General features: G+C 56.7%; 1 protein-coding gene across 1 annotated transcript in view; it reads right to left on the bottom strand.

Annotated features, from left to right (window-relative positions):
• The window catches only part of ADARB1 (adenosine deaminase RNA specific B1), a 141385-nt gene that overhangs the window by 74647 nt on the left and 47217 nt on the right, over positions 1-19521 (bottom strand). The window contains exon 2 of the mRNA XM_043593421.1: positions 13187-13331. The gene's annotated coding sequence lies outside the window, so the exon portion shown is untranslated. The remainder of the gene's footprint in view (positions 1-13186; positions 13332-19521) is intronic.

Below are 19521 nucleotides of genomic sequence, written 5' to 3' on the forward strand. Positions count from 1 at the left end.
CAGTCACGTATATTTTGCCACCATCTCACGAACTGATCGTTTTTTCCTCATCGCGGGACACAACCCAGTGCACGGTCGGTCTTCCGAACATAAAAAATGCCATATTTTCTGCTTCCTTCAAAGTCAGAGAAGCTGAGGGTCCACGGGCGTGGCAAGGCACACGGTGCCCCGACGTGGCGGGTGGGTGCCGCGGACCCAGAACGAGCCCTCCCGGGGCGTCCGTGCTTCGGAGCCACACACACGACGCTACCGGGGCCCAAGTAAGGTCCTGACGCAGAAGCCATCTGTTTCTTTCTTCTTCCCAATTCTTCCTTCTACCTTTAGGGTTATTTAAATAGCAGCACAAAAGGAGAATGCCCGCATTCGTGAGCTTCAAGAGCTTCACAGCAGAATGGCAGCGATTTCGTGCACCAGACAAGGTTTCCGTAATGACTAAACTGATAGTTCATGCTTTAAAGAAGTACTTTGAAGACCTTTTCTCCAACTTTGACGGTGCCTCCGTTTCCGACTCCAGCTGCCACATCTTTGCAAGTGAACGGCCTACTGGAATGCCAGGACAGTGTCATAAACAGCCGTGTGCCATTTAGCACCTGACGTTCCTGGTGCCTCATTAATTTCACTTTTATCGGCGTCCTCAGAGGAAAGACTCCAAAACTTAATGTTCTTAGAATATTAACTTATGAAAAGACCCTTAAAAATTATTGCCTCTTTTAAGAAGGAAAAAGGAGTTTATTCCACTAGAATTCTAAGCTCTGTGCAACGAGTCAGTTATTACGCAGAATCAATACGTGAGAAACTGAAGCACGACTTATCAGGACAGTGCCTCAAAACTATGTGTTAATAAGAAAAACAGCAAATACGCATGCATTCACTCACTGAACTAATGGTGAGCACCTACTGGGGAAGGGCCCGGAGCCGGACACGGTCAGAGGACAAATGGACCGCAGCAGCTGCCCCCCGGAGCCTCTGTTCCGCCAAGGGCGGGGAAGACCACCGACGGGGAGCACCATAAACAATGGAACGGCCTCGTACGTTGGAGGAGGCGGCCATCGGCCCAGAAGGGGACAGGGGCAGGAGGGCGGCGGCCGTGCTCCCCAGGCCTGAGGGAGGCTGCAGGGCAACAAACACGAGGAACGGGCAGGTGGCACCGGGGAAGAGTGTTCTGAGAATGAGGGACAAGACTCTGCGGCAGCACCTGGCGTGGCCCGGGAACAGCCAGGAGGCCGGACCGGCAGAGGTGGAGGCCGGACAGACAGAGGTGGAGACCGGGAGGCCAAGAGGGCAGCTCGAGGGGCCTCTGGGCCAGTGCAAGGACCTGGCAGTCCCTCTGCCCAGGATTACCCTAGTCCTGGCCTCTGGCCTCTGGTGAAGAACAGGTATGGGGTGAGGGTTGATGCAGGGAGACCAGTCAGGAGACTGGTACAGACAGACCCAATGGCTCAGAGCACGTGACGGTAGAGAGGAGAAATAACCAACGTGGACACATGCTAAGGAACGGCAGACGGGCTCTCCCGGTGGCCTAGAGGCAGAGCAGAAATGAGGGGACGGCCATGGCTTGCAGCCCGAGAGCCTGGAGAGATGGGCAGACTGTGGGTGGGGTCAGGAACCAGGGGTCCGGTTTGCTGTCTGTGGTCAGAGACGTCTGCAGATCCCGAGGATCCGAGGCCGACAGAGGTGCGAGGGGGTGGGACCCCAAGTCACGAGAACGGACAGAGCCCAGGATAGACCGGGACTGAGCCAGGAAGGGCACCGCTCTTGGCAGGTCATGGGACGGGAAGGATGGGCAGGGAGCTTGCAAGGGAGCAGCCCCTACGGCAGAGTGTGGACTATGTTCACCAAGAGAATGTCAGCTGACAGTCACCACACGTGTGCCAGCGTGCTCACACTTCACCAAATCTCAGTAAAGGAGACTGAAATGACTGCACAAGGGCAGCTGGACACAGCCACCCTTTGTTTTACAACCATCAGAGATGTCACTCAAGTCTTTGTGAGCAGAGCTGTGCAGTGTACAACCCACACAGCTGTACAGCGTGGCCACGATTATAGCACCACGGTAACCAGCACGGAGCCCAAGCCTTCTCTGGTTGAAGGCCCACTTGACCTCCGGCTAGCCAGAGAACCTTGGGCACGTTCTCACCGTCGTGGCTCCTCAGATTCCTCGCGTACGCCCCAGGAGGCGGGATGGCCCATGCGCAGGCTCGCGCTCACCGGGGGGGCCAAGGGAAGGCAGGGTGCATGCAGGGCATGGTGCCCAGCTGGGCTCTGGCCGCTGTCACATCACGGGCGCCACCACGTTATGAAGAGGAGCCCGCCAGCTACAGGGGCTCGAGTAGCGCATCCAAGGTCACAAGCTGAGTGAGCGGCAGAATGTTGTTCAGAGTCCAGGACACTTCGACCTTGGGACCCACGCTCTTGGCTCGTTTACAGAGTTGCCCAGTGAAAGCAAAAGCAAGATCGCTCAAATTTCTTTTTTTTTATGTTATAATTCCTTATGGTTTTAGGTCAAAATAATACATACACATTTCTTTAAATGAACGTCTCCGCTTCCTAAATTACAATGGGTTTAGACAGACAGAGATAAGTATAGTTTCAGTCTATTTGCAAAATTCCCCCACTCAATTAAAATCATAAATTCAATTAAGCTTTTGCCATTTTCTTTTAAGGTAACTCTACCAAGGAATTTTACATTAAAATCAAAACCTACATTTCTCAAATAAGTATAGCAGGTATCGGATTTGACAGGAAAAAAAAAAAAAAAGGAAAAAAAGGCACTTGAATTGAAGGCCCTATAATTAGCTCCAAAAGCCTAAAGGAACCTAAAGCTAAGGATAGTAGCCTAAAGATGGCTCAGGTGGCCCACGGATGGCCTAGGTGGTCTGCAGATGGCTCAGGTGGCCCATGGATGTGGCCCAGGTGGTCTGCAGATGGCCAAGGGGCCCTGGAGACGTCCCAGGTGGCCCACAGATGGCTCAGGTGATCTGCACATGGCCAAGGGGGGCCCAGAGATGGCTCAGGTGATCTGTAGATGGCCCAGATGGCCCGCAGATAGTGGCCCAGGTCGTCTGCAGATGGCCGAGAGGGCCCGCAGATGGCCGAGGTGAGCCCATGAATGAGTGCTGGCAATAGGGGACAACTCAAAGCCAGTAGGCCTGGGGCTACCGGGGAGAGCTCTAACTTCTTGCTACACACCGAAGAAAGGTTTGGAAGAAATATGGTGATCAAGTGTGAACATAAATTTGAAACGAAACTGGGGTATGTATTTGACAGTCATGGTTTAAGCAGGGATTTCTTTAAAGATGAGTTTTGGAAGCATTCTTTAAAAACAACGCATATTATTACTGATTATTAAAAAACCAAATAAAACACAAAACTTTTGAAATATAAAGTAGAACTGGTTGGTCTTTCAAAGAAGACAAAGTGATTTTGCTCAATCTAGAATAGAAACCTCTGGCTAACCTCATCTATTTATAAATGATTCAGGGCTTTTTCCAGCTGGATGTGTATAAAGGAAGGAAGCCACATAAACATAGGTATGTACAAGGAACGTACAATATAGACAAAAATTTCTGATCTGATTGAAAACTCAAACAAGACTAAGTGGAGAAGAAAACAGTGGAAAAGGGATTAGAAACATGACAGCCCGGACTCACAGAGTGCAGAGCCAAAGGCACACACTGTGTGGATCCAAAAACCAGAACATATAAACCAGGAAGACATTCCACGTCATGATGGAAGAAAACATCCCAGAAATAAAGATCTGAATCAGCCACTGGACAGACACCCATGTGCGTAGAAAAGGCGATAGAAACAAAGAAAACTCACATATTTCTCATCAGTATTACTGAAATTCACAAATAAAGAATTCTAAGGGAATCGAGACCAACATAATCCAATTCCTGAGGAGATAAAGTCACGTCTGCGGACAGCGATGGAGTGTCACCAAATTCTCGGAAAGGGACAGTGTGACCTCCGAGTTGAGTTTCAGCCAAGCTGTTGTTCAACTGTCGGGGGGCAGGGGCTGGAGTCTTACCTGGAGGTGTCATCAGCACCTCCACCACCAAATCCGGGGTCCTGGTGCAGGCAGCCACAGGCCTCATGCCCCATCTGTACAAGCCACGTGCACGAGGCACCTGGGGACTCACTCCTGCCCCCCGTCTGCCAGAGGCCTGCGGCGGGCAGGAAGGGGGCCCATCACCCTGAGCCTGGAGAGCTGGGTGCCACCCTGAGCCAACACTCAGAGGGGTTCTGTGGCAGCACCACCTGCCCCCCCTCCCCGTGCCCAGAGGCAACTCTATGCACTGAAGCCTCCCGTCAGTCTAAAATTCTAGAATTCTGTGCCTCATAGACAGAATGTGAGCCAAGACTTTTAGCCCCCTGGATTACACCACAGACATTAGCAGTGGCCCAGCCAGGCCTGCCCCCCAGGATCCTGTCCCCACCACTGCTCAGTCACAGAAGAGAAGGCAGCCGCAGAAGGGCAGGACACCAGAGTGGGAGTATGGCTCCATTCGGCCAGGAAAGGACACACAGAAGCCAGACAAGGGTTCACAGGAGATTTTAAAATGAAAATATTTATATTACTCCTTCACTTCACGATGGCAACTCTTCACTTAAGATCGAACACACACACACACACACACACACACACACACACACTTTGGCTAACTTAATCTTATTAAAATTGGCAATTTGTTAGCACTATTAAAAACAAGACAGCAGTCTCCAAAATGGAGTCACTTATGCTAAGCCCCACGTCACCAAACCGAGACTTCACCTGATTCCGGCTCTGACCTCTCCCAGAAATGGGATCTCAGAGTCCGTGAGGAGTCACCCGGTCAGCACAAGCGAGGTCATCGGTGGCAGATCCCCACGGTCCCCTGGAGGAGAGTGACCTCGCCCAACTAAGATGTTTTGCCCGGGGCAGCCTCCTCGCCCTGCTCCCTTCTGCACAGGACGGTCTGTCGTGCGTGCAGCGAGCTGGAGCTTTCTGTCTGCTGCACTGCCTGCTGCCTGGTTCGGGATCCCTGGAGAAAGCCAACCAGACCTCCAAAATTCACTCAGCTGGGTTTTGTTTAACACCACACATTCGAACTTGATGGTACAGGCTTTTTCTTTTTTGGTATCCTATCTTAACTATTACCTATTCAAAACACTTAATAAAACAGTAGAATCACAAAATTATGTTACGCGTAAATTACGTAAGTAACAATTTTTTAAATACTGGAACAGATTATGAAATTTTACCTTCCAGTTCCACAACACAGCTAAGCCCCCTCCATAGACTCAATTATTTAAATGCACAAATTATTTGAGACAATTTAATTTGCACATCGTATCAGTCCCTGAACTAAATCACTTAGAAGTGTTTCACAGCACTGCTTCACGGGTCCTTCAAGATGGTAAAAGAAAGCCAGTGAATAGAAACTTTCCTGAAGGAAGGCGGTATCTGGGCTCACAGAGGAAACGCGCAGAGACCGCACTGGGGATTTTCCTTTAGAAGCTGCTACTCGGCGTCCTGGACGACCCTACAGCACCACCTACTGTCCACACTGCCCGCTCGAGAGGCCCAGCGAGTGCTCTTGGCGGCCTATCACGGTCACTCTGTGGCCATGAAGGATGAAGAGTCCGAGAGGGCAGGAGGGAAGCCCTGGGAGGAAGGCGGGCTCCGCGTCTTGACGACAGCGGTGGCGGGCTAAGGACACGCTTGTCGGAACGTGTCCCCGTGGCCACCGCTGCCACCCCTCCCCACGGAGGAGGAGCCTGGGCAGGGAGGCCCAGGAAGGTGCCCAAGGACACAGAGCTCCTGCGAGGACGGCCACGCCCCTCACGCTCTCCCCACGGCCCAGACAGCACGAGGAGCGGGAAAAGGAACAATTGCACGGAAAAGGCACGGTCCGATTATAAATAAACTGCCGTGGCCCGGCCTTCCACAACGAGTCCGGCGCACTAAGGGAGGAGCCGTTAGCATGCTCCTTGGCGCACAGGACAGCGATGGCCCCGTGTGCTGCGTCTCGCCACCTGGTCCGAACACCGACCGGCCCGGGAATCCAGAGACCTACGGCCAGCGCCACCTCAGTTAGAAAGGCGAAGCCTGTGGGCGACGCATTTTCATCAAAAACCTAAGTTGGGTAACCTGCCTGTGAAAGCATCACTTGCAGAAAAGCTGAAATACAACACAGGTCTGGCCTCCCCTCCACCCCTCCACCCCCCCAGGCTCCGCCCCTCCCTCCCCTGCCCCGCCCCCTCCCCTCCACACTGGGGCAGACTCCCACCCTCCACTCCCCCGCCGGCCTCCTCCACACTCCCTCCCACGTGGCACACCCACACCCACCCGCCCCTGCTCAGCAGCCCCCCTGCCCCGTGCCCACCTCCCCAGGAAGACACCACCGTACTTTTCAAGACTCGGTCCCACCGCACCCCTCGAAGCTCACCCTGCCCGGACAATAAGCCACCTCCCTCCTGCCCCCACTTCTGTCACAATGTCAGTGGACACCACTGCCCCACCAGTGGCAGCCCCTCTCCCAGGCCTCCTGGAGCTGCTAGGCAGGAGTGAGTGCGAGACCCCCGAGCCCCCTCTAGGCGCCTCAAAGGGCAGCGGCCGTCTGTCCTCCCAGGCGAGGGTGCCCCGAGGCCACGCGTGTGCTCCAGCCCCAGGGCCCCAGCACCAGGAGGACAGCCGTGGCGCCCCGGCTTTCTGCACACGCCGCTCTGGGGGCAACCCGTCACCGGCCGGGATCTCCTCGCCCTCCCTGCTGCCCGCCACACGGGGTGGCGGCTGTCCCCCAGGGTGCTGGCGTTCCTAGCGGTCCTGCCCTGGGGAAAGCCTTCATGGAAGACAGAAGGAACCGAGTGGAGAGCGCCAGACTTCCCTGCCTCTACACGCGAAACCCCGCTGCTTTCTTTCACACGTCACAGGTAAGTGTGGGGATCCGGAATTTCACAGTCGGCCCTGCCCCGGGCACAAAACAGCAAGAGAATTACCAACCAACTCTAGCTACTTCGGGGATCTATGATTCTCCATCCAACAACGTACAGGCACTTCAACTATCTTTTCAAGTCATTCTTTTACGGTTAATTGGGTATTTTTTTGTCCCTTTGTAAACTTACAGCCACAGCACAGAAAAACCGGGAATACCACCGCTTTTTAGACATTTTTCAAACTTGACACTGTTTAAACCAAGTTGCACTCAGATCTGTCCATGTCTTGAATGGAAAGCAAGCCCACATCACTACTCCCCGCTGTGCGCCGTCTGCGAGCTGCCCCGGCCCGCGGCCACCCGCGGGCCTGCCGCTGCCCCAAGGGGTCTGGAGAAGAGAAGCCAGGGGAGGGCCGTGCCCCACCGCAGCGTGGTGACCTCTCCTGGGTCCTCGCTCAAATGCCACCCCCTGGGAGAGGCCGTCACCCCTCCCTCTGCTGCGGTCTCCCACCCGGAAAGGGGGCCGTTCTCTGCTCCCACCAGGTGCCATCGGGCCTGTCCCAAGGGCCCGGGCCAGAGCCCGCCCGCAGGTGCCAGCGCATGTTTGCTGGATCGACGCAAGAGTGCGGCCGGGACGCAGCACAGATCTTTCTGTAACGTTGCCACAGGCTCCCCAAACTAGAATTCCCAGCCTAACCACCTCCGGAGCTCTGTGACTCCCTGGTGCAAACACTGATGCTGCTTATTCGCACCATTTGACGTCACCGTCCCCAAATCTGCTGCGTCTGTGGCTCTGACCGGGCCGTCCCGCGCCTCGCCCGGGCTGCGGAAGAGAGGGGCGCCCCGTGACGCAGAACAGCAGGAGACTGGGAGGCCTGTTCGCATGTGGGAGCAAGAGCAGGAGGCCAGAGAGCTCCCGAGGGTCCGGGGGCCCTGCCGCCACAGGGGAGAGGAGAGGCGTGTGCGCCTCCCGCTCCCCCAACCTGCTGCCGGGTGAGCCAGTCTTACCGCCCCTGCCCGGCACCCGCTGCACCCGGGGCAGCCACGGGAGGAAGAGTGGCGAGGCTGCCTCGTGTGGCCCGCCGCGTGCGGGCGCGGGTCCCTCGTGCCCCTCCCGCTCATACCTAGCTCCCCCGTGGCCGCTGGCCTCGGAAGCCCAAGCACCTCGGAGGGGAGCGCTCCGCTTCACCCCGTATCACCCAGGACCCCCGAGGAGCGTGAGGGGAAGGCAGCGCAGGGGGCACGTCACCCGAGGCCCTCAGATCACGCCCCCGCGGCCACCTGCACGTGACCTGTGCCTTCACCCGATCCAGAGGCTCGCGCCCCGCCCCGCGTGCCGGTTTTCCTCCAGTCTAACAAAACGTGAGTGTAGACGGCGGGTCCCTCAGCTCCGGAAAGGCCCTCTGGTGTCCACCAGGGCCTCGCGGCTTCGCTGGGGGCCGGGTGTCGCGAGCTTCTGCCTCCCCCAGTCCTCCACCTCCTGGGCAGCCAATGCTTCCCGGTCGGTCCCGGTTGGCCTTCTGCCCTTAAGTCACAGTTGTCACCGGTCACCTGCACTTCCTCCGCCTCTTAACGGTGCTAAGGTCCCCGTACCCGGGCGCGCCGTCAGCACGGCTCCACGTGAGCTGGAGCTGTGGGCAGAGCAGGGACCGAGGACACGTGTCCCCGCCGTCGGGCCGGGACGCTCCACTCTGAAGACCCCGTCACGGCACGGTCGTCCTGAGGCCCCGCGGGGCCAGCAGAAGTGCAGCGCGGACAAGGAGCCCCGGACAGGACCCTGCGCAGCAGCCTCGGCCCTCACAGCAGGTGCACGACCGCTTCTGTGAAGGTCAGGCGGCGAGTTCCGCGGGGCCTGCGGCCGCGCACACTCCCTGCTGCGCGGTCTGCTTTTGCCCCCTTGTCCCCAAATCCCTTGAAGATGCAAAAGCCGTTCTTCGCTTCAGACTCCGGAGGGAGGACCCACCTGGCCGCCCGCGGGGAGGTCTCTGCCAGGCCTCAGGGGTGCGCGGGCGTCGCCCAGGAGGCCGGGGCGCGGCTCTTTGGCACGTCACCTTCACCCAGGCGGGCCCCGAGAACAAAGATGCCAAGGTGCCCCTCACCTTCACGCGCCCATCCCAGCCCCTAGTAGACTCCGTGGGTTGGCCGAGCGAGCGAGTGAGCACCTTTCACGGGCCTGTTAGCTATTTCCTTAGATTCCGTCTTTTGTGAAAATGCCGTGCAAGTGTCGTGTCCCTGATGCCACCGCACCCTCTCGTCCTTCCTGACTTGCGGGAATCTTCGCGTATCGTAGACTGGAAACTCAGCCAGGCCTCGGTACCTGCCTGTCAGGTCCACACTCCTGGTGGCCCACACCCCCGTCAGGTACACATCTCTGTCAGCCACACACTCCTGGTGGTACACACGCCTGTCAGGTACACGCCCCCGTCGGGTACACACTCCTGGGGGTACACACCCATCGGGTGATTCCTCGTGCAGAGACAGAAAGCTAATCCCTAGCGCCACAGCTCTCGACCTTCGAGGCAGAGTCGGGGCCCACACCTCTGGGCGTATGCGGCATCCCTAGACACTGTCCAGTCGTCCTGGGAGGTGAGTCGGGGCCGTGGGGGTCGCACGTGCACGGCCTCTAAGGCCCTCGGCCCCACGGGCAGGCATCAGGTGAGGCGGGGAGGTGACCAGGACGCCCACGGCTGCAGTTGGTTCGCGATGCCGCGGGTGCCTCTTCACCGTCTGCTTCCTCGGGGCGCACACGGAAGCCCCTTCGCTTCCACCCCCGGCCCGTGATCTGGCCGACTCTGCCTTCGAGGCTGGAAGGCAAGGGTGTTCGACGGCACGTCCTCTCACTGAGCCTTCCGCACCCGGGAACCGACACCAGCGCTGAGGCGCGTTCGCCCCTCTGACCGTGAGCGTGGCGCACGGGCTCAGTGAGAACCGGCCCCCTCTCACCTGGCGGAGCTGGCCAAGACGGCCGTGCCCTACACCCGCGGGGTCCCCTCGGGAAACACGCCTCGCTCCCCACAGACCTTTCGGGAAGCCGGAGGGTCCGCTCCGGCTGTGGGACCACCACGTCCCCGGGGAAGCGGGTCCGGCAGGACGCGGCCTTCCTTACAAGCCATCGAGGCTACAAGGCCTCCGCTCGGGACACAGGGCTTCACCCCCACCCCCCGGCTTCCGAGATCCTGAACCGAGGGGGGGGGGTAGCGGCTGCAGGCTCCGCAGGGCAGAGGCTGCCAGAAGGGCATCCCACTTCCCACGGAGCTCCGGGCGGGACGCATTCGTAGACTTGGGTGCTGCCCTAGATCCGGGACCTCACAGCAGAGCCACAGACACGTTAACACCTCCTGGCAAAGTGATGCCAGCGACTTGGCCAGACACACAGACACCTTCTCGGCGACGATAACCGATGCCAGAAAAAACACACGAATCGCTTCTCATTCTCAGCCCAATTTTATTTCAGAAACTCTCGGGAACGCCTACAAGAGAAAGCGTCATCTGTGCTCAACAGGTTACTTCAACCCTTAAACCGCTTTAAAGGGGAAAACCGTCAAGCTTTTGCCACAACATACGGGGATTCGGAACTCGGTGCCGTTGCAACTTGCACTTGAACCCGACCGCCCGCGTTAGTATGGCGAGCGGGCCTGGATCCCTCTCGCGCCGCTCGCTGTCCCGGAGCCCACCGCTGCCTCTGCCGTGAGCCGGGGAGGCCACGCACGGCAGCCGGGCTGTGCCTGTGTCAACCTGGAGGACAGCCCTGCCACGGCGCCACGCGCTCAGGACGCCGCGCTCCCTCCCGCCGCCACTGGCTCTGCTCAGCCAAGGCCCCCAGAGAACTCCGTCCCCGCCGAGTGTCGCGGGGGGCAGCGGCTGCTCATCGCGGTGCCGGGGTGTTTCTGGAGCTCTGTGCCCAGGGGGCCCCGCGTGGGACACCCAGGACCGTCCCAGAAACACACAGTGGGGAGGCCGCTCACGGTCCACCAGCCCAGAGTCTCGCCTCGTTTTATATGTGAGCACGAAGCATCTCTCCGTGTTTTTAACACACGCCCAACGGTCCCGAAGCGTAACTACCATGTGAAGACAGGGAAGGCCGTGCCCAGCTTCCCTCAGAACCCACAGGCCGTAACCACTTCCGAGACTGACGGAAGCCAGCCCTCGCGGCTACCTGCTCGTACGGGCACGCACCGCGTGGTTCTGCCGAGAACGTCAGTGCCTGAGAACTGAGTACCGAGTACCGCGTAGGTCTCGACTCAAGACGCCTTTATTATGCATTCTCAATTTCTCTTTTACTAAATTTGGGCATTCCACTGCTTTTTAAAATTATGCGGTGATAATTATATCAAGCAGTACCTGCTGTGAATTTCACTGAGAATAAAAAGGAGGAGTCCGTGAACACTTGTTACGGAAAAAACCTTTGGGGGTGTGTGTGTGGCCATGAGAAACACAGGGGAACTTCCAAGTTCGAACAGGAGTCCACGCTTCCCCAGCCCCTCTCCCAAGGCGCGCCGCTGGGGAGGGGCCGCAGGGCCTCCTCTGGGTGACCCCCGAGCCACCCCAGCCTAGACACCGTCACGCGTCAAGCCGCAAGAAACAGCTTCGATCTTTTCACGGAGGGCAAGAGCAGCCACCATGCCTGGAACTAAAAACAGAGCCGCGCTCGTGGTGCTCCCGCCAGGAACCGGAAGAACTCTGGGGAACGCGGTGGCAGAGTGAGGCTAACAGTGACGAGTGCTCCCTGATAAAGGCTTGTTTTAGCCAAAACCCTTCGTGTTGACTTTTCTTTTTCAAACCACTCTGAAAAAGGAAAGTTACAGTACATCAGACTATCTGCTGCCAAGATTAGCTTTCATTTTGTGAAAGACATTCAAAATTCCTACTCTGCAGCTAAAACATCTACTGAGAGCCCGAAGAAGGAGATATAGTTCGCAACGCTGCCGTATTTTACAACTTCCGGGCCTTTAATTCCGCTTTCTCGGCACATGTTTTAGAGCTCTCCTGTGGGCCCGATCACTTTTTGTATGCCTTTAGAGACAATTTATTTGTGCAAAGGATTACAGATAATTCACTTCTCCAACGCGTGCTTGCATTATATAAAAAAACTTGCGTTTGGCATACATGGCAGAGCTGAGGGGGCAGCTGACTGCCCCGGCACGACGTGTAGGTCACAGACTCCACTACACTTAGCAGCACTGAAGGACGGTGTCCTTCCAGACTCGGCCAGCTCCGTGCTGCTCGGCTCCTGCCCACAAACTCCAGTCACAGACCCGCTGATTTCACATCTCTCGCCTGGCTACCAGAAGAGCCGCAGCTGAAACAGGCCCCGCCCACGGGCACAGCAAAGGGAAATGACCTTAATTTTGCCCTTTCCATGCTCTCGCCACTCTTGTGCCAGAAAGCGGGGGAGGGCTGGGGGGCATCAGCTACAGACAAAGCAAACCCTGTTTTACCGGTCTCCCTGGGAGCCGGTTTCCTCACATTCCGGACATTTACAGACACAGAAAGGACCGGTGGGCCTTACCAGACACACACGTAGAGCCCAGTGGCCAGACGTGGGTGCACCTGTGCCCCTCAGAGACGGCAAGTGCCCCTCTCCCCGCCGTGGGCTCTGCGCCCACTCCTTCCTTCATTGGCCAGGACAGGCGGGCTATTGTCAGCATCTACAGAACGGCTGAATGGACGCGGGTGCCCGCCAGTGCTGGGTAAGCATCCAGCAGCCCTCTGCCGACTCCCTCCTCACACTGCTTCCCCATGACAAGACCTCCTCGAGTGTGCAAAACCCAACTTTCTTGAGTTAGTCACTCTGCAGGCCATAAAATAATCTTACGTGCTACTAGATTTACCCAGATTTTAATATTTGCCTCAACTTCTCTCAAAAGCAGATGGCTGAGTCATATAATAGTCGCCAAGAATTAAGCGCTAGGTAAGTCTTCTTTTAGTCCATCAACGGAAACCGTTTACAGTAAAAAGCTTTACAGCGGGTCTAGTCCAGCGCCTGGCATGGGGCACAGCCTCGCACGGCGGTGACCGGAGGCCGCACTTGGCCACACGGCCACTGGAGGGCAGCAGCGCGCCGACCTGGACCCGCAGCCGGGCGGGCAGGTTTGTGCAGGCCGCAGCGGGGTGATGAAAGAATTAACAGTAACAAATAATCTATGCTGGAAGACACTCAATAAAACACATTTGAAAAGGCAAACGGGCTTAATTAATCAGTTGACATCAAGCAAAAGGCATTTTTAATCAGTCAAATAGCAACAGATTTCTGCAGGGTTTTACCTTACCGGTAGATTAGTTTCTGCGTTTGCTCGACCCCGAGGCAAAGCTCCCTCCGGTGCAGGCAGGACGCGATGACCCGGACCGGGGCTCGCGCAGTGTTCCCTCCAATCACTGCTGCAGATCTCCACGCCCAGCCTGAGACACTTCACTCTGTGTCACGGAAAGTCTCAATTACTTCCAATTAATTTAAAAGCCTTTTCACCACTCCAGAAGCGAATTCTAATAATAAATACTGTTAATTAAAAATCCTCTTCCTAAATACAAGATTCAATTATTGTGATGGTGTTAAGGTCTTTTTAAAGCACGGACACAACAACCGATCACCCTTCACCCCACCCATCACCCTCCAGGGTCCGCTCGCCACACCCCAGCACAAACAGCAGTAGCCCACACGTGAAGGCATGCACTTAACACCTTCTGCACAATAAAATGCCACGTGCACACGGGGGCACACGCACATGTGTAAGTACAGACACAAGCAACGCACGGATCCCGGGACCTCCCCGGCCCTTTCCAGCCCAGGCTCAGAAGCTACGACCGTCCACACATCTGGAGGCAGAGGCTGTGAAACACCTCCATGTTGCCTCCTCTCAGCCTAAAAATACTGCCAACTAGAAAGTCATTAAAGAGAAGACTTCAACGTGCTCACATACTGATGGAACCTAAATATCCAACGTTAACATTTCCTTTTGGAAAAGCAAACCGAGGGGGGCCTGGGTGGCTCAGTCGGTTGAGCGTCCGACTTTGGCTCAGGTCATGATCTCGTGGTTTGTGAGTTCGAGCCTCGCATCGGGCCCTGTACTGATGATTCAGCACCTGGAGCCCGCTTCAGATTCTGTGTCTCCCTCTCTCTCTGCCCCTCCCCCGCTCATGCTCTCTCTCTCTCTCTCTCTCTCAAAAATAAACATTTTATAAAAATTAAAAAAAAAAAAAAAAGCACAGCGTAAGGGGCGCGTAAAGGGCACGACCACAGCAGGCTTCTCCGGGACACAGCTACCGGCTGGCGTCTGAGGGGAAGAGTGTGCGGGCCCTGAGTGGGTGTCCACAAGACGCAGTGAGTGTAGACAGGTGCCTCGCTGAACCCGGAAGGGCCCTAACTCTTCAGGCTCCGCCCGGTGAGCACACACCTCCCCGGGGCTACCTGCCCCAGCTGAAGGTCCTCGGGGGTGAGCACCGCCCAGCCTCCACATCTCTCAGCTGGGACGTGTGTCTAAGACACGGTCCCCCGTGTTCTGTGATGTTGCCACCAGGTCTAGTGGGCACTGACGACAATGGCCTATCAGCCTGGGATTACGGGCCACACGCTCACCCTGCCGGCACAGAGCCTCCAGGACCAGGCACACAGGTCTGGGCATGCCATCCCCGACCCCATTAGTGCCCTGCTGGTCCCGTCTCCACACCCAGGTGAGGAGAAGAAAGGAAAGGGTGCCACCGTGCTCGCCCCCGCGCCCTGTTCCTCAACGCCACCCCCACCCGATCAGAACCCCGCCGGCAGCTCCTCCCCCGGCCGGAGAGTGTGCAGGAGATACAGCAGGCCCCTCGGCAAAGGACGCAGAACAGGAGGCCCCTGCAGCCCGAGGAAAGGGAAGGGCGATACGTGAGCCACCAAGAGGTCAGAAGTCATTTTACCAACCTGAGTCCACAGGCAGCACAGAAGAAGGGAGACGGCAGGACGAACAGGAACGAGACCCACAGAACCGGGTTCTGGTGGTCCCGCCGGGAGCCGCTGGGCAGAAGTCTGACCGGGCCCAGGACAGCCCACCGCCGCTCCCTGGGGAGCCGGACCCGCAGGGCCAGGGGATGTCTGCAAACCGCGAAGCTGAGATGGGAGGAACCGGAGTGGCCGAGGCCGACGCCCGACTCTGCCGCCACAAGGCCGAGTGCCTAGGTCCCAGTGCAGTGACGCAGGGGACGAGCTCCGTGTGAGCCACCGCGGGGACCGAACAGACCAGCAGGTACAGAGTACCTGACCCAGTGACAGCGAAAGTCACAGCAAGAGCACGACAGAGGGCGCGCAAAGGAGGCTCTTGTCACAGAGGTAGGAGAGGACAGCAGCTGGCGGAGGGCGGAGAGCAGTGCCACGATCGCACAGCGGTCCCGCATGGGACGCCTTCCCTAGTGAGTCTGCACCACCCCCTCTGGCGCCCAGGAAGCATCGAGAACAGCCTGAGTCCCAGTGACATCAGGCGGAGCTCATGCCCACCCACTGTGTGAGGCACCCAGAGTCTAACAACCAGGGCATATCTGGAAAGTGTCCATGTCTTTCTAAGTTAGCTGGTACTCTTTTTTTTTAATTTTTTTTGAAAGTTTATTTATTTTTGAGAGAGAGAAAGAGAGAGTGGGGGGGGGGGCAGAGAGAGAGGGAGACACAGAATCCGAAGCAGGCTCCAGCCTCCAAACTGTCAGCACAGAGCCCAACACAGGGCTCAAACTCAGGAACCGTGAGATCATGACCTGAGCCAAAGTTGGATGCTCAACTGACTGAGCCCCCAGGCACCCCTGGCTGGTACTCTTCTAAATCATCCACAGACAAAAGGAAATAAATGATCATAGTACAAAACAGAAAACATTGAGAACGAGAAACAAAGATCACACATGGAAATGTGTGGTGTGCAGCTAAGGCAGTACCCAGAGGGAAACATGTAGCCTGATGCTTAGGCTTCTGGAAAAGGGGAAAAGCCCACAAACCCCGCCTCGGTAAGTCAGGAGGACAAACAAGCCCCAAGCGAACGGGAGGGAAAAGGAAGAGATTAAACCTGCATTAATCACACGTAACGGCAGGCACAGGCACACAGACCGACGTTGGCAAGGCTGACGAGAATGCACAGAGAAGACAGAGAGGACACTGGCTTAGCCAGCCTGCACTGAAGAAAGGACAGCGAGTGATGTGAAGTGACACCTCTACTATAGAGTGAAGTGGCCCTGTAAAGGCGTCCCTGAGCGTCTCAGCAGGCCTTGGGACCAGGACCATGGGGCAGATGGGCTAGGAGAGTCCTGGGGGTGCCGGGCCCTCGCTTTTGGCCCTGAGAGCACGCAGCTGTGGGTCTATGCAGAGCCCCAGGCAGGTGCTCCCCATGGTCAAGAGGCCTCCTTGGACAAGATGTGCAGGATGTTGACAAGAAGTCAGAAACCCAGCCGACAGCTAGGACCATCACTGCAGACACACAGCCACCTCCAGCCATCTGAAGGACCACTGCCGAGGCCCCAGTGCCAGGGGCACAGACAGACCGTGCCCTGCCCTGCTTCCGGCCTGTCTGGGTCATGAACATAATCAAATGGTGGCTGTTCTAGGCCATGAAGTTGGGGTCTTGGTTGGGGGGGGGGGGATGTTAGGCAGCAAGAGATACCAGAACAGAATTATCACTCCGAATTCTCGCAACATTACACATATAAGAGAGTATTAAGAACTTTATTTTGAAAATTTTGTAAACTTAGGTACAATGAGCAAATTCCAAGAAAAACAGTTTATCAAAGCTGACAGGAGGAAAGAGAAAATCTGACTCGATGACAGACCAGAGTCAGGAAATAATCACGTACAGCGTCAGCCAAACTGTCTCACGAATACAGATGTAAAAACGCCCCGAAGAAAATGCCAGCAAACTCGACCCCACCATCTTTCTGAAGCTGGCATCCGGCTGGCTGGATTTCCTGCGGGCACGGGCAAACGGGCGGGCACACGGAACCCGGCTGCCGCAGCCGCCACACTACTGTCCAGAGGCTTCCCAGGCGCCCCAGAACGGGCGTGGCTGCGGGGACCGGGCGCCGTCCAGGAGCACGAGGGGGCCACCCCACGCGGTGTCCGGGACCGACCTGGGCGACGGCCACGTGGGCACACTGGACTTCTCCTACCCAGCACTCTTCTGTGGGACCGAGCCAGCCCACGACACAGACGTGCTAGGACACGACGAGGCACCGGGACCCGACAGAGGCCAGCAGCGCCTGGCCCCACACAGCAGCGCGGATGCGACACGGCAGCGCAGCGCAGACGCGGGGGGCCCCCGCCGTCACCCCGCCCTTGCTCACGTGAGGCCACCGACGACAGCACAGCCCACCAAGCACCTGCGGCAGGAGGAAGGGAGCTGAGGGGCTGCCCGTGCCGACGGCTACAGGCCAGGGAGCCGGGCCAGGCGGCGAGAGAAACCGCAGAGGAAGCAGCACAGGGAGACCGTGCTTCACGGGCGAGCAGGCGAGTGGGCCAAGCGGGGCTGAGGTCTAATCCAGCCCCTTCTCAGCGCGCCTGGATCGTCCCTGAGACGTAGACAGGGAATTAGGTGACCGAGAGCCCGAAGGGGCTGGAGTGGGGGTGGGGTCCGCAGGGCAGCCCAGCTCAGCTGGCACCGGCGCCTTTCCGGAACTTTCTCACAGTGACTGCTCCTGGGCTCAGGACAGCGTCCTCTGAAAACAGGATGACCCCGAATTAGCCACACTGGTCTCTGCAAAGGATTTGTACCCAACTACCTGCTAACAAAAGGAAACTCAAATGCCACGGCGAAGCTGATAACATAGGAGTCGTGTCGTATGGGATTCGGCATGCTCGCACCGACCGCAAGTGTGGGACCAGTTGGGTCACTCAACACCTGATGGGTCTGCTGTGCCAATAAGAATTGCATTGGTTAAATGAAACAATTGCATTTGCTTTTAAGGTGACATTTATCATTATAATTCAATTAGACTCTGGAAATCAGGGCTAAATACTCCCATTTCCTACCTTGTAGATGCACAAAACCATCATAAGAGTAAGCAGTGAAACAGAAACGCTCAACTGAGTAGACTCTGATGTCTGCCGACACCAATTATCTCAAGATACAAAGGCTCAATTTGCTCAAGACAAGTGAAGAAAATCAGATCAGATCAGCGGTCAACGGAAGGATGCTAAGACAAGGAAGCATTCTTCCTCACTTCTGATATGGTTTCCATTCTAAGTGCTTAGCCAGTCCTAAAAATCGGTGCCCCCAGAAGCAGGACCAGAAGCCGGTGGGAAGCGAGCACAGAGCCACCAGTGGGGCCTGAGTCGTGAGCCCGGGGGCTCCGGAAGGACACAGCGAGGCCCCGCAGCTGAGATGAGCACACAGGAGGGCCCATCACGAGGCTTCTGGCGAGGAGGAGGCTGGGAGGCCTCTCTGCAGGAGGCACCGAACGTGCACCTCAGGAAGAAGCAGCGACCCGGCGTGTTTTCAGAAAGACGGTTCTGTTGGCTCTGTGGGCAACGGCTGGAGGGCTGAGACCCGAGGCGGGGAGGACAGCCAGGGACAGAGGGATGACCACGTGGAGAACACCACCGGTGGGTGACTCCAAGGATCCCGACTCTGTCAAAGGGGTGGATGGAGTTTTCAATGACATGAGAAAATCAGAAGAAAAGAGGAAATCTGAGAAGACAGTGTTTTTCAATTGTCCTGAGCTGCAAAAACCTTCCAAGTAGATTAACTACAGTCATTGATGTTTCAACTTCCACAGTGACCAGACCTTCCCTGGCTACCTGAGGTTTCAGAAGGGTAAAGTCGATCCTAGTTTAATACTACGGGGAGAGGTAAAGTCTTTACGTGGTAACATAATAATGAACCCTTAACATGCAAGAACATTCAGATATTAGACTGTGAATCCCCAGAGCAGGGAACTGGCCATGAAGGTACCTTCAAGAAGTCAGTGCTTAACAAAGAGGCTGGGGAGGAGGGCACAAGGCTCCGTTGCACTTGCTGCTTCTGTAAAGGAAAAGAAATGCAGGAGGAAGTAACGGTCTCGCCAGAGGCCGTGGTTTAATTTAAGTTTTTTTGTATTATTCAAATTCAGTTGAGGAAGCAGTCTGCACAGCAGAGCCACATCTGCTTCGCTGCCCCTGAGCAGGGGCCAGTCCGGCAAGAGCAAGCGGGACAGCATCCGAGGCGCAGACGTGGGACTCACCTCAGCCGGGAAGACCCAAGTGCAAGGCGCCGCTCCCACGGGACCCTGGGGCCGCCGCTCAGACCGCCTTAGCCCCGTTTGCCCTCCTTTCCGTTCCCCGGCATTTTGGTCTTAAGAGACCAACCAAAATGGACTTTGCCATTTCCTCTACTCACTGAATTAAATATATTCCGAGGATATTCCATGTCCTTAGCAAGTAAGAGGAAAGACCACTTTAGAATGAACTACGACAGATACAACACGGATGAATCTCTAAGTAACGCCGAGCAGTGAAAGAAGCCAGACCAGAACAGTACCTATTGTCTGGCCCCAGTGATAGGGAGCTCTAGAAAATGCAAAGGGATCTTTAGAGACAGAAAGTGAGGAGTGGGGGTCGGGGGGGGGTGGGGGGAGAGGGTCCCGGGGGTGCAAGTGACCTTCAGAGGCCATGGGCACGCTCACC

The sequence above is a fragment of the Prionailurus bengalensis genome, chromosome C2 (genome assembly GCF_016509475.1).
Source record: "Prionailurus bengalensis isolate Pbe53 chromosome C2, Fcat_Pben_1.1_paternal_pri, whole genome shotgun sequence".
Taxonomy (NCBI): domain Eukaryota; kingdom Metazoa; phylum Chordata; class Mammalia; order Carnivora; family Felidae; genus Prionailurus; species Prionailurus bengalensis.